Source organism: Bos indicus, chromosome 10 (genome assembly GCF_029378745.1).
Source record: "Bos indicus isolate NIAB-ARS_2022 breed Sahiwal x Tharparkar chromosome 10, NIAB-ARS_B.indTharparkar_mat_pri_1.0, whole genome shotgun sequence".
In the NCBI taxonomy this organism is placed as follows: domain Eukaryota; kingdom Metazoa; phylum Chordata; class Mammalia; order Artiodactyla; family Bovidae; genus Bos; species Bos indicus.
In genome coordinates this window covers 69,546,347-69,562,092 of record NC_091769.1, presented here as the reverse complement: position 1 = coordinate 69,562,092, position 15,746 = coordinate 69,546,347, and the positions used below count along the sequence as shown (strand labels likewise).

Genomic DNA, 15,746 nt, shown 5'->3' with positions numbered 1-15,746 from the left:
TAGAAATACATTTATGGGACTTCCCTGGCAATGCAGTGATTAAGAATCCACCTTCCAACACAGGGGACCTTGGTTCCATTCTTGGTCAGGGAAATAGGATCCCACATGCTAAGGGGCAACTAAGCCCTCCTGCCTCAACTAGAGAGAAGCCCAGGCACCATGATGAAGATCCGGTGTGCCACAATAAGACCTGACACAGCAATATAATAAATATATGTCTTTTTAAAAAATAAATCATATGTGGACAAATAGACATGCAGAAACTTATTTCAGCCTTGTCTATAGTAGGAATGGTGGTGGTGATGGTTTAGTCACTAAGTCGTGTCCAACTCTTGTGACCCCATGGATGTAGCCTGCCAGGCTCCTCTGGCCATGGGATTTTCCAGGCAGTAATACTGGAGTGGGTTGCCATTTCCTTCTCCAGGGGATCTTCCCGACCAGGATTGAATCCCAGTCTCCTGCACCGCAGGCAGATTCTTTACCGACTGAGCTGCTGCTGCTGCTAAGTCACTTCAGTCGTGTCCGAATCTGTGCAACCCCACAGACGGTAGCCCACCAGGCACCCCCGTCCCTGGGGATTTTCCAGGCAAGAACCGACTGAGCTACCAGGGAATAAATAATCCCAAATCATCTGAGTATCTGTCAGTACAATTCATTCTGTATCATTTGAAATTGACTTATATTGGTACTCTTCACATTACTGTGTCTGCATAGCAAATTACCCCTACAATGTTGTGTGAAACAATCATTTATATTGCTCACAGATTCTGTTGGTCAAAAATTCATACAGAGCACAACAGAGATGACTTTCTCTGCTCCATTATGCACAGAGCCCCAACCAGAAGAGCCAAAGGCTGAGGACTGGAATCATCTGAAAACTTTTCACTCTCCTATTGATGTTTGATGCTGACTGGAGGCTGCAGGCTGGAGACCTCAGTTTGATGTAATGTAGACCATGTTGTCTCTTAGTATGGACTGGTTTGAGGCTTCCTCACAACCTGATGGCTGGGTTCCAAGGGCGAGTATGCCGAGAAAGAGAGAGACCAAGACCGAGACCGAGCCAGGTAAAAAGCATATACTTTTTATGACTGAGCCTTAGAAGTTATACAGTGTCAGTTGTACTGTATTCTATCTGTCCAAGTTCCAGAGGAGGGGAAATAGACTCTACCTCTTGACTGAGGAGAGGCAAAGTTCTTAAAGAGCATGTGGGCATTTTGGGAAATTACAAGTTGCCACAAGTGCTTATGTGGAAAGACCTCCTAAGTTCCTTAAGGGTAAATAAATGAGATGAGTAATAAGTACACTGTGATCCCATTTATGGGTTTAAAAAAAATGTGATACAAAACCATATTTCCAAATGTAAACACACAATGTTTAAAGATATGTATTTTCAAACTACATAGTTTCTAAGTATAACCTGGGTGTTCAGCCAAAGAAACAATGATCCATTCAAGTCATGCAGGAATAACTGGCCAAAATGGTCTCACCATTTCCCCAAGACAGGTTAAAGTGTCATTTTTGCTGAGAAAACTCTCTTATTAACTGTGGAATATAAGCTTGTCCTTAAATAGATGTGATTCCATTGTCCTGAATGAGTGGCCACAAGTGTTCAAATTCTTTCTACCTTGTAAGTTGTCATTCAGTTTTCTCATACTGCTGCTGCTAAGTCACTTCAGTCGTGTCTGACTCTGTGCGACCCCAGAGACAGCAGCCCACCAGGCTCCCCCGTCCCTGGGATTCTCCAGGCAAGAACACTGGAGTGGGTTGCCATTTCCTTCTCCAATGCATGAAAGTGAAGAGTGAAAGTGAAGTCGCTCAGTCGTGTCCGACCCTCAGCGACCCCATGGACTGCAGCCTACCAGGCTCCTCCGTCCATGGGATTCTCCAGGCAAGAGTACTGGAGTGGGGTGCCATTGCCTTCTCCGTTTCTCATACTAGAGGGCTGATTTGATGTTGTTTCTTTCTGAAAGATATTTTCAGAAAGATGAAATTTGTGAAGAACTCCTGAAGGTCAGGAACTGAGTCATTCATTTTGTATTCACTTATCTAACACATAAAAAGGGGTCTTGTTAAGTTTGTTTTTTTTTTTTCATTCCAATCCCAAAGAAAGGCAATGCCAAAGAATGCTCAAACTACCGCACAATTGCACTCATCTCACATGCTAGTAAAGTAATGCTCAAAATTCTCCAAGCCAGGCTTCAGCAATTTGTGAACTGTGAACTTCCTGATGCTCAAGCTGGTTTTAGAAAAGGCAGAGGAACCAGAGATCAAATTGCCAACATCAGCTGGATCATGGAAAAAGCAAGAGAGTTCCAGAAAAACATCTACTTCTGCTTTATTGACTACGCCAAAGCCTTTGACTGTGTCGATCACAATAAACTGTGGAAAATTCTGAAAGAGATGGGAATACCAGACCACCTGATCTGCCTCTTGAGAAATTTGTATGCAGGTCAGGAAGCAACAGTTAGAACTGGACATGGCACAACAGACTGGTTCCAAATAGGAAAAGGAGTTCGTCAAGGCTGTATATTGTCACCCTGTTTATTTAACTTATATGCAGAGTACATCATGAGAAATGCTGGACTGGAAGAAACACAAGCTGAAATCAAGATTGCCGGGAGAAATATCAATAACCTCAGATATGCAGATGACACCACCCTTATGGCAGAAAGCGAAGAGGAACTCAAAAGCCTCTTGATGAAACTGAAAGTGGAGACTGAAAAAGTTGGCTTAAAGCTCAACATTCAGAAAACGAAGATCATGGCATCCGATCCCATCACTTCATGGGAAATAGATGGAGAAACAGTGGAAACAGTGTCAGACTTTATTTTTCTGGGCTCCAAAATCACTACAGATGGTGACTGCAGCCATGAAATTAAAAGACGCTTACTCCTTGGAAGGAAAGTGATGACCAACCTAGATAGCATATTCAAAAGCAGAGACATTACTTTGCCAACAAAGGTCCGTCTAGTCAAGGCTATGGTTTTTCCTGTGGTCATGTATGGATGTGAGAGTTGGACTGTGAAGAAGGCTGAGCGCTGAAGAATTGATGCTTTTGAACTGTGGTATTGGAGAAGACTCTTGAGAGTCCCTTGGACTGCAAGGAGATCCAACCAGTCCATTCTGAAGGAGATCAGCCCTAGGATTTCTTTGGAAGGAATGATGCTGAAGCTGAAACTCCAGTACTTTGGCCACCTCATGCGAAGAGCTGACTCATTGGAAAAGACTCTGATGCTGGGAGGGATTGGGGGCAGGAGGAATAGGGGACGACAGAGGATGAGATGGCTGGATGGCATCACTGACTCGATGGACGTGAGTCTGAGTGAACTCCGGGAGTTGGTATGGACAGGGAGGCCTGGCGTGCTGTGATTCATGGGGTCGCAAAGAGTCGGACACGACTGAGTGACTGATCTGATCTGATCTTTTAAGTTTTTTGACTAAATTATGCTATTCCTTCATTCATTAGTTTAGGATATTTATAATTACATATAATATTAGGATATTTATAATTACAAAGTAAATTCTGACCTCTTTGCTAATTAATAAGCTAATAAGATTTCTGCTATCTAAGCTCCAGTTTCTCTGCTTTATATCCCAGTGTTAAATATCAATGATGAGCTTCTAAATCAGATGATTTCTCTAGGAAATTTGCCCTTCTACTTAAGAAATCTTTTCTTTGTTACCCGTGTTGTTGCTGTTCAGTCACTAAGTCATGTGTGACTTTTTCACAACCCCGTGGACTACAGCATGCCAGGCTTCCTTCCCAGTCCTTCACTAACTCCTGGAGTTTGCTCAAACTTATGTCCATTGAGTCGGTGATGCCATCCCACCATCTCATACTCTGTAGCCCTCTTCTCCTCCTGCCCTCCATCTTGCCCAGCATAAGGGTCTTTCCCAGTGACCTTGCTCTTCACATCGAGTAGCCAAAGTGTTGGAGCTTCAGCTTTATCATCAGTTCTTCTAATGAATATTCAGGGTTTTTTAGTCATGTTTTTGAGTAATATGCTGATATGATAATAGCATTATTTTAGGCAAAGAAATAGAATTAGTTCTAGTTATCTAATTCTTTAGGCATATCTGCCTATTTTGACACTCTGAAAAGACAACTATCACTACGAGCAATGACTGCATAGGAAGGAATGGTCTTAGAGCAGGGGAAGTCTAGAGTGATACTTCTCTATCTGAATAATTGGTATTTTCATTGCTTGGTAATATACTGTGTTGCAGTAGTCACTTTTTTTTTTTCCTTACTCTTGTCTTTGCTCTTTTTTGAACAATGAAGGGACACACCTTAGTTTTTAGAAGCAAAAAACTCCTCATTAAATAAGTTAAAATAACCAACAGCATTTTCAAAATAACGTCCTAAAGCAGCTTCCTGAAATTAGCTTAGAAGGAGATAAGTTCCTTTGTAATTCTTTCTAACAGTAAGACATTTTCCTCTTATTGCCAAGGTTTATAGGGGAGACCTAGCTGTGTTCCTACCTGAAACATAGCTGTGGGAATGAAGATATGAATAATGGAGAGATGCTTTAAGTTCCCTTAACTCACACATACTGAATAATTGAAATATTTGTATAGTTTTATTTTATGTGCCATGTGGTTCTTAATCCTACTAATCCTATCTATTATACATAAAGCCATAAATATGAGTGTCCTTAGCTTTGTTTTGGAGAAGGCAGTGGCACCACACTCCAGTACTCTTGCCTGGAAAATCCCATGGGCAGAGGAGCCTGGTAGGCTGCATGCAGTCCATGGGGTCGCAAAGAGTCGGACACGACTGAGCAACTTCACTTTCACTTCTTACTTTCATGCATTGGAGAAGGAAATGGCAACCCACTCCAGTGTTCTTGCCTGGAGAATCCCAGGGACGGGGGAGCCTGGTGGGCTGCCGTCTATGGGGTCACACAGAGTCGGACACGACTGAAGTGACTTAGCAGCAGCAGCAGCAGTAGCTTTGTTTTATCTTAGATGAAAGAAAAAAAAAGGCATACATCAAATTTGAGGGCTATAGAATTTAATCAAAGGATGGATATTAGTATATTGTTTTACCACATGTAATCCTAGAACACTGTGAGATTCACAGGTAAAATGCTTTCGTTAACAATTTGATTCTTCCCTTTGAACTTGTGGGAGAGGGGGGCAAATGTTGACAGTCTATTCTTTGACCATCTTTCCATTTGATAACAGTGGTTGGCAATCCCAATTATAAGCACAGATTTTGTTTGTAGAACTGAGGCCCCAGAAAAACATGAGGAACCAGAGAGTTACTATGGTCAAACGGTCCCCATTTCCATTATTTTCAACCTCACTCTAATTTTCATAACCTGCACAAAGACACAGACAGGCTGATTCATATATTTCTATTTGAACTGGGGAGAATTATGTATTTGTACCTACATATTAATGGCAACCCACTCCAGTATTCTTGCCTGGAGAATCCCATGGATGGAGCAGCCTGGTAGGCTACAGTCCATGGGATCGCCAAGAGTCGGACATGACTGAGCGACTTCACTCACTCACTCACATTAAAGCCATCATGAGAAATGCTGGGCTGGAAGAAGCACAAGCTGGAATCAAGATTTCCAGGAGAAATATCAATAACCTCAGATACGCACATGACACCACCCTTATGGCAGAAAGTGAAGAAGAACTAAAGAGCCTCTTGATGAAAGTGAAAGAGGAGAGTGAAAAAGTTGGCTTAAAGCTCAACATTCAGAAAACTAAGATCATGGCATCTGGTCCCATCACTTCATGGGAAATAGATGAGGAAACAGTGGAAACAGTGGCAGACTTTATTTTTGGGGGCTCCAAAATCACTGAAGATGGTAATTGCAGCCATGAAATTAAAAGACGCTTACTCCTTGGAAGGAAACTGATGACCAACCTAGATAGCATATTCAAAAGCAGAGATATTACTTTGCCAACAAAGGTCTGTCTATTCAAGGCTATGGTTTTTCCAGTGGTCATGTATGGATGTGAGAGTTGGACTGTGAAGAAAGCTGACCGTCGAAGAATTGATGGTTTTGAACTGTGGTATTGGAGAAGACTCTTGAGAGTCCCTTGGACTGCAAGGAGATCCAACCAGTCCATCCTAAAGGAGACCAGTCCTGGGTGTTCATTGGAAGGACTGATGTTGAGGCTGAAACTCCAGTACTTTGGCCACCTCATGTGAAGAGTTGACTCATTGGAAAAGACTCTGATGCTGGGAGGGATTGGGGGCAGGAGGAAAAGGGGATGACAGAGGATGAGATGGCTGGATGGCATCACCAACTCGATGCACATGAGTTTGGGTGAACTCCAGGAGTTGGTGATGGACAGAGAGGCCTGGCGTGCTGCAATTCATGGGGTCGCAAAGAGTTGGACACGACTGAGCAACTGAACTGAACTGAACTGATTAAAGCCATTGAAAACTCTCGGTTTTCAGTTTAGCTATACTCTCAGCACAGCATTTGAGAATTATTTTACATATCTTCCAGGCTTACTTCATCCAAAAGCGACTATCCTTGACCACTACAGTGCTCAAAGTTTATAAAAATGTGCTCCATCTGGAGACCCATCCTTTACATCACAGTGAAACTGCTAATGTGGAATAAATACATAGCCACTGTCTCCAATTCAGGTGCAAGTTTGCTCTTCAACTGGTTGACTTCCACCTCAGCCCTTCCACTAACCCCTTTCTGGCAAAGGTAACCCATTATGTCCCAAAGGCTAAACCCAATGAACTTTTCTTTTCGACTCTCATTTCACTTCATTTCTCCATGTTGTTTGATTCTGATGTACTCTACCAAGAGCTCTTCCCTTGGCTTCTGCCATACCACTCTCCTTTGCTCTCTTTCTCTGAACACTGCTTCTGTTTTTCTTGATGATCGTGGTCTATAATCATAACAGTAGTAGCTAGCATTTATTGTGGGCCTACCCCATACCAAGTGTGTTATGAGCAGTAGCCATTCAGTTTTCTCAATAACCCTATGAAGTATAAATAGACCAGAATTGGGTTGTCAGTCTACGTCTGTGTTAATCACTGGAAAGAGCCTAGGTTTACTTTGACATCAATTAGGTCTATTTGAGGCTGAGAGTGAGATGAGCTTCTCCTGATATATGTGGGTTGGAGGGTAGGAGGGAGGCATAAAGAAATGTCTATAATTAAAGTGGGTTCAAATCCTGACTCTGCCACTTACTAGCTGTGTAGTCTTGGACAGCTTAATGTCTCTGGACTTCTGATTCCTCTCATTGAACATGGATAATATATTACATGCCTCATAGAATTTGGGAAGGGTTGCTGCTGCTGCTGCTGCTGCTAAGTCGCTTCAGTTGTGTCTGACTCTGTGCGATCCCCATAGACCCAGTCCCTGGGATTCTCCAGGCAAGAACACTGGAGTGGGTTGCCATTTCCTTCTCCAATGCATGAAAGTGAAAAATGAATTAATATATGCAAAGTGTTAGATGAGTATAATACAAAGCACATAATAAGCCCTCTGTAACGTTTAGCCAATCTTCCATCCCACCCCTCCCTCCTCAGCACTTCTCCCACTGCTGTCCTAGTAATTAATGCAAACTGATTATGTCAGTCTCCCGCTTAAACCTCTTCAGTGACTCTCCACTGCCTAATAATCGAATCCAAATTTTGGTCGGGTGCTTTGGCCACAAATAACAGAAATCAAGCTCAATCTAGCTTTTAAATAAGTAAGTGAATTTTATCATGTAAAAGAAATCAGAGGTAGGGTGAAGTTCAGGGTTAGTTTGTTCAGTGATATTATTGAAAATACAGGTTTTTCCCTCTCTCCTGCTGTTCAGAAAGTCAGCTCCATCCTAAAGCTAGTTAGAAGAGGCATTAGGTCATCTCAGGGACTGAGTCTGTGAAAGAAGTCCAGGAAAGGTAACTTACTTTGTAGACTTTGTTTGAATATTGCATTAAAACACAAACTTATGTGAAATAAAATGCTTGTTTTGTTACTTTTTTTTTTTTTTTTCCAAATGAGGAAGTATAGAAATGATCAAGGCATTGAAAAGCTAGACTTAGAAAGCACAAAAGCATAATGCTAAGAAGAGTGTCTCAGTGCTCACTGGGGTGAGTAGATCTCTAGTCTTAATATATTTTGGCTTATTACTCATCTTAATATGTTTACAAGACTGTGAAACCTAAAATGCAGTCATCGTAAGGATATAAAAAGAATATAGTGACCAAGACATTTGTAATGTTATTGATGGATTTATACACTGTAATGGAAATCTCTGAGCAATCTCACAGCTGCTCCTCAGAGTTCCCAGAGGAGAAAGCTTTGAAGTTCAGGGAGTGGCTAATGGGTTCTTTGATCTTCTTAGTCTTTTTGCACTTCAGGGAGCTTTGGAGGAGGGCAGTTTTGCTTATCACTGGACCTATTGTTAAAGCAAAGGAAAAAGGAACTTCCTAGATGTATTGAGATAGGTAGTGCAGGTGAGGGATTTTCCCAGACGGGCAGTCTAAACTGCTGCTTATGCCTGACTATTTTCAAGAGGTAATTCTGTGCAAGTTAGCCTCTTGCCTAATCCACTTCAAGTAACTATACACTTAGTTGATTGCGTCTAGCCTATCCTTTAATCTTGCTTTAAAATGTCATTTTATTTGTGCTTAACCTAATAATATGTGCATTAATTTACTTTCCAAGTAAACATTCTTTAATAAAATTGCTTTCCCTTGAGAAATATGAAAAATTTTGAACATAAAGATATTTGAGAAGTCAAATTTAAGATTATAATTTTGTAATATCTTTTCATAACATCTGTATTAAAGGTCATTGCCTTATTAAATCTACCCAGTATCAAATATTTTAAAGTATATCTGTGATACATGAAAAATATTCATGCTGACCCTTTAGTCTTAAAACCAATTTTGAAATAACAGCCTACACATAAATAAATTTATTTTATTATAGAGATTTTTGATAACCCTTAGTGTTTTGATAGAAGTAATACATGCTTATTCTGAGAGAAATCCTGAAAAGTATAAGGAGGAGAAGTATTTTACATGTGATGACCCTCAGAAATCATCACAATTTAGATTTCAATGTATTTCCTTTCAAATTTTTATTATGTAAATACAATATAACCTATGTAAATTTCTTTTTGTGTAAGAGAAATTAGCTTATTCTGTACAAATAGTTTATGTACTTTGTAAAGAAACTTAATATTATATCTTCCCCATGTCTTTAAAGACTATGTATAACTATTTTACAAATCATAATTTGCTCCTCTATAGTTGAATGAAGAGATCTCTTTTTCTTAATAATTAGAACGAATTGGCCAATGTATCAGAGTGTGTTTTTTCCCATGAAGTGGAATGAACATCGCTCAGTCATGTCCGACTCCTTGCGACCCCATGGCCTATACAGTCCATGGAGTTCTGTAGGCCTGAATACTGGAGGGGGTAGTCTTTCGCTTCTCCAGGGGATCTTCCCAACCCAGGAATCGAACCCAGGTTTCCATCATTGCAGGTGGATTCTTTACCAGCTGAGCCACAGGGGCTTGAAAATTTAATTTGAAAAATCTCTTAAAGTTCACGTGCACATACACATGTATCTGTTAAGTGAGGACAAGACGCAGGACAAGTGCTGAGTGAAGCACTCCCAGCATCCTCAGGCCCACCACCATTACCTGTGTCCTCTTTAGTTTGATATGCACTTGCATCAGTTAGAGTACCTCTTTAAAGAAAGTCTGAACAAGTTGAATGTAATTAGGCTATTTCACTTATTCATCCACTTATTCATTCATTCAGTAAATATTTATCGTTCCTTGCTTATCGTTCTTTAGTTTGATATGCACTTGCATCAGTTAGAGTACCTCTTTAAAGAAAGTCTGAACAAGTTGAATGTAATTAGGCTATTTCACTTATTCATCCACTTATTCATTCATTCAGTAAATATTTATCGTTCCTTGCTTAGGTATTATAGTATCGAAGTGAACAGGGCAGACTCAGCCCTGGCCCTCACAGAGCCTGCAGTCCAGATGAGAGGGACAGTTAAACCAGAGAATTTAATAATGTATGGAAAGGACTTTGACAGAGAAAGCAGTCATTATAATAGGAGCACATAGTGGAGACAGCCAAGTTTTCCCACTGAAAGCAACATTTAACCAAAGACTTGAAAAGTAAGCAGGAGGTAACTATGCAATAGAGACCGGCTGGGTCCAACCTGAGAGAACACCTGAGAAAAAGCTTAGTGAAAGTCAGAATGCCTGGAACATGGAGTGGAAGTGGAAGAGGAGGTGAGAGATGTAAGCCCAAGACAGATGATAAAGGGCCTTGTCAGCCACCATAAGGAGTTTAGAGTTTATCCTTAGAGGCACTGGGAATCTGTTGAAGGTTTGCTCTTTAAAAAGATCACTCTCGCTGCAGCCTGGAAAACTGTTGCAGGGCTGCAGGTGGGAAGACCAGGTCTTTAGCTTCAGTCTAGCTGAGAAGGTCCTACATGAAGCCTGGAGGTAAAATACTGTAGCTATCCTTCTTTTCATTCATCCACTCATCACATTTAGCCTGTGACCCTTTTCAACCAACCTAGCCAGGTAGTGCTAGTGGTAAAGAGCCTGCCTGCCAATGCAGGAAACATGAGAGAAGCAGGTTCAATCCCTGGGTCAGGAAGATCCCTTGGAGGAGAGCATGGCAACCCACTCCAGTATTCATGCCTGGAGAATCTCATGGACAGAGGAGCCTGCCGAGCTATAGTCCATAGGGTCACAAAGAGTCAGACATGACTGAAGCAACTTAGCACACAGCACTATTTAGCACTTAATAAGTGATTGTTGTTTTGTTTGCTCTTTCATGTGTTTGGAGAAGGAATTCATCACCAGGCTCTATTTCTCTTTTCTTTCAAAGGATGAAGTGTTAGGAGAGAAAGTATCCATCCTAAGAACTTTTCCCACTCTTGTAGTGATCTAGGGACCCCTCCACTCTTCTTCAATGGTTCAACTGGCTACATTCTGTGCTAGTTGCTGAAGTCTTGGTTTTCTTTAGAAAAGCTTTCTGAGCTTATATAGAAAGCTCCGAAAATTCCTGATCTATATAAAGAAGGCAGTACATCATTCTGCTGATATTTGGAACATAGGGACTTTCCCCATTATAACAGTAATATAGTATTCAACATAATAACATGGTAAAATACAAAAAAGTGAAAAAATATAGAAAAAGCTACCACAGTGCTACCCTCAAATGACAACCACCATTATTAATAATATTTTAAGGAATTTCATTCTAGCCTTTCTTTAGTTTCGGAAGAACAGCTTTTAGATCATTGTGATACACACACACGTATGTATATCCTGAATTTTTAAAACTTAACATTGTAACAAAAAGTTATTTTAAATATTGCATTAAATTTTAATTGTTGCAAAAAATTCCTCTGTGTCATTATCAGATCAGATCAGATCAGATCAGTCACTCAGTCATGTCCGACTCTTTGTGACCCCATGAATCGCAGCATGCCAGGCCTCCCTGTCCATCACCATCTTCTGGAGTTCACTCAAACTCATGTCCATTGAGTCGGTGATGCCATCCAGCCATCTCATCCTCTGTCGCCCCCTTCTCCTCCTGCCCCCAATCCCTCCCAGCATCAAAGTCTTTTCCAATGAGTCAACTCTTCCCATGAGGTGGCCAAAATACTAGAGTTTCAGCTTCAGCATCAATCCTTCCAAAGAACACCCAGGGCTGATCTCCTTTAGAATGGACTGGTTGGATCTCCTTGCAGTCCAAGGGACTCTCAAGAGTCTTCTCCAACACCACAGTTCAAAAGCATCAGTTCTTCGGTGCTCAGCTTTCTTCAGAGTCCAACTCTTACATCCATACATGACCACTGGAAAAACCATAGCCTTGACTAGACGGACCTTTGTTGGCAAATTAATGTCCCTCCTTTTCAATATGCTATCTAGATTGGTCATAACTTTTCTTCCAAGGATATTCCACTCTAATTCAACACACAGCCATGTTTGTGTGTGCTTAGGCATTCAGTTGTGTCCAACTCTTTGTGACCCTATGGACTGTAGTCCACCAGGCTCCTCTGTCCATGGGGCTTCTCCAGGCACAAATTCTGGAGTGGGTTGCATGCCCTCTTCCAGGGGATCTTCTGAACCCTGGGATCAAACCCACATCTCCCCCGTTGCAGGTGGATTCTTTACCATCTGAGCCACCATGGAGGCCCAAGAATACTGGAGTGGGTAGCCTATCCCTTCTCCAGGGGATCTTCCCAACCCAGGAATTGAACTGGGATGTCCTGCATTGTAGGAAGATTCTTTACCAGCTGAGCCACCAGGGTAGCCCACGTGTTAGCACTCCCAATAATACTATGATAAGTGTTACAGGCATTAAATTTTGGGGGTACTTGAGTTTGTGCTTTTGAGCCCAATTCCTAGGAGCAAACCCGATAAACATTTTTTAACTTATGCTACCAATTTGACTTAACAAACAAGGAGTGTACCAAATTTACATTTCAACACATAAAAGTATTTGTTAATTAAGTAACTTTTAAAAGAAAATTGCTAACATACAAGGAAAAATTTTTCAAAATAATTAAAAATCATAATAGTGCTTTTATGTACCCGTAATAGCTAAGTATCTAAAAGGAGAAACTGACTGTGACGATATTGTGCCAGACCTATACAAATTGGTTGCATTTTCCATAACTTGGTAAAGTGGGTAGTTAATATCAGAGTTTTAGAATTTCTTGACATAATTCTAAATTTTTCTTTATATAATTAATTCTGCTTAACTCTACTTTTTCTCAACTTTAGGCCATAGTACTTTTTAGATTAATTCAGAGATTTAAAGGAATAGAATGTACCACACACCATAGCATAACATTAATTTCTAATCTATATGGTTTCGAACATACAGCTTTGACGTTCATTTAATACTCAGTTAATTTTAGATTGAAAAGTTACAAGTCGAATATTAAATTGATAAAAAATGATAATGACTTAACTAGAGAAAACACAAGAGGGCAATCTTGTACAACAATAAAATGTGTTTGCATAAGACAGAAGAAATAATTCAACATTTTTAATTGTGATTTTTTCCAATAGACATTTGAAATCTTGTCAATATGTATTATCTTTTTATTAAGTGATGGAAGTGTGGCTTTGAAAAGAAATTTAGTGTCAGCAGCCATATAATAAATTCTGCATGTATTTCAAGTCTATTTGTTAATCCTGAAAAGAAGTGAATCTGTTTTCCATTGTTGGAACCTTATGGCCTGGTTTCAGTTGATAAGAAAGCAAGGAAATAGATCTACTATAAAAGAAACACTGAAAGTATTTTGTCCTGAATTCACTCTTTATATATATATATATATATTTGTGTTTCAAAATGGGAATTGTTTAGTTTTTTCTGATATTTTTCGATTAGTAATGTGATCCATTAAATCTCATTGAAAAGGCTACTTTTAAAAATGAAAAAAATTAATGAATTGCTAAAGGCAGGACTTTGTCTAATGATTAAATTTGAAAACATGTATGGCCTTTTACGAATTTTAATTTCCTGACACTTAAATAGGACTGTAACTTTGGTTAACTCACTACACCCTAAAAATTAAGGGCATGAGAAAATAAGAGGTTTAAGGCAGTTGCATGCAATTTTGTAGGAGCTAATTCTCAGAGATCTTAGTTTCATCTGTAAAACAAACACAGAGATAGTATCTGTGGTGCTCTTACTTCTCATAGCCCATGGACCTTCTCCACCCAAACTAATTTAGTGTTTAGAATGCCAAATGGGATTTAAAAAAAAGGGGGGAGGATAGAAATAGGTATTTTTCTGAGCATACTGGTGGGAGCAAGCCTTCAGAATTCTGTGGTCAAGTACCTGGTACTTAGAAATATAATATAACAATAGTTAATCAAATCATGTGAAATTTGAATCCTTAGTTTCTGCCACATATTAGCTGTGTGACTTTGGGCAAGTTTTTAACCTCTCTGTGCCTTATTTTCCTTTTCTGTATAATGCAATTATAACGGTACGCAGTATTTGGTACAAAGTAAACTTTATGTATTTGCTGTTATGCAAGGGTGCCTAGGAAAATGTCTAATGGAAATAAGTGATATCATACAGTATTTGGTTTTCTCTGTCTTGTTTCACTTTGCATAATGTCCAAGTCCATCCATGTTGCCATAAATAGCAAAATTTTAGTTCTTTTTTATGGCTGAGTGGTATTCCGTTCTATTTAGTACCACATCTTCTTTATCCATTCACCTGTTGATGGACACTTAGGTTGCTTCCACATCTTGACAATTGCAAATAATGCTGCTATGAACTTGAGGTACATGTATCTTTAGGAATTAGTGGTTTTGGTTTTTTGGATGTATACTGGGGAGTGGAACTGCTGGGTCATATGGTAGCTCTATTTTTAGTTTTTTTTTTTTTTTAGAAACCTCCATACTGTTCTCCATAGTGGCTGTACCAATTTACATACTCACCAACAGGGTACAAAGGTTCCCTTTTTTCCACATTCTGGCCAACATTTGTTATTTGTGTTCTTTTTGATGATAGCCATTCTAAAAGGTGTGAGGTGGTATCTCACTGTGGCTTTGATTTGCATTTCCTTGATGATCAGCAATGTTGAACATCTTTTCATGTGCCTCTTGGCCATCTGCATATCCTCTTTGGAAAATATTTATTCATTTCTTCTGCCCACATTTTAATTGGACTTGTTTATTTATTTATTTTTTTGATGCTGAGTTGTATGAGATGTTTATAAATGTTGGATATTAACCCCTTATCAGTCATATCATTTGCAAATATTTTCTCCCATTTAGTTGGTTGTCTTATCATTTTGTCAATACTGTCTTTGCTGTTTAGTTTAATTTTAATTAAGTTAAAATTTAATTTTAAGTTTAATTAGGTCCCATTTACTCATTTATTTCTTAAAATATTAAGGAAAAACAGATTATTACTTATATTTGATTCGTAAATATTGCCTCTTCTTTTTTCATCCATGAGATAAATACAAACCTTGGAAAAGATCCACAGTGGAAAAACTGATCTTGTTTATATCTGTCTCCTGTGTCTCACTGCAAGGTTTTCAGGCCAGGAACTGTGTCTGCCTAATCTTTATAGCCTCGGAATGTAACACAATACTTGGCACAAAATAAATGCTCAATAAATGCTTGTTCATTATTATTTATTCAACTGAGAAGTATTTATTATCTTCAGTTGGTGGAATATGGTCCCAAGATGTACATCATAGACTGTAACACATTGTTGGTATAATACATGAGCCTGTCCTAAGACATATAATCATGTATAAATCCATTCTCTGTATATATTTTCAGTTCGGTTCAGTTCAGTCACTCAGTCGTGTCTGACTCTTTGTGACCCCATGAACTGCAGCACTCCAGGCCTCCCTGTCCATCACCAACTCCCGGAGTCCACCCAAACCCATGTCCATTGAGTCAGTGATGCCATCCAATCATCTCATCCTCTGTCATCCCCTTCTCCTCCTGTCCTCAATCTTTCCCAGCATCAGGGTCTTTTCAAATGAGTCAGCTCTTTGTATCAAGTGGCCAAAATATTGGAGTTTCAGCTTCAACCTCAGTCCTTCCAATGAACACCCAGGACTGATCTCCTTTAGGATGGACTGGTTGAATCTCCTTGCAGTCCAAGGGACTCTCAAGAGTCTTCTCCAACACCACAGTTCAAAATATATTTTAGTATAGAATAAATTCTGGATAGATACTCATCAAATTGTTACCTTGATGTTTGGCTGGTATAAATAAGAATATTTATTTTTGTC

The 15,746-nt window shown here is 39.6% G+C and overlaps 1 long non-coding RNA gene across 1 annotated transcript in view; it reads left to right on the top strand.

The window, feature by feature from the left end:
* LOC139185309 (uncharacterized) overlaps positions 1-15,746 on the top strand; it is a 39,715-nt gene that overhangs the window by 1,604 nt on the left and 22,365 nt on the right. Inside the window, exon 2 of the long non-coding RNA XR_011568926.1 lies at positions 831-1,064. This is a non-coding gene — a long non-coding RNA (uncharacterized lncRNA). The remainder of the gene's footprint in view (positions 1-830; positions 1,065-15,746) is intronic.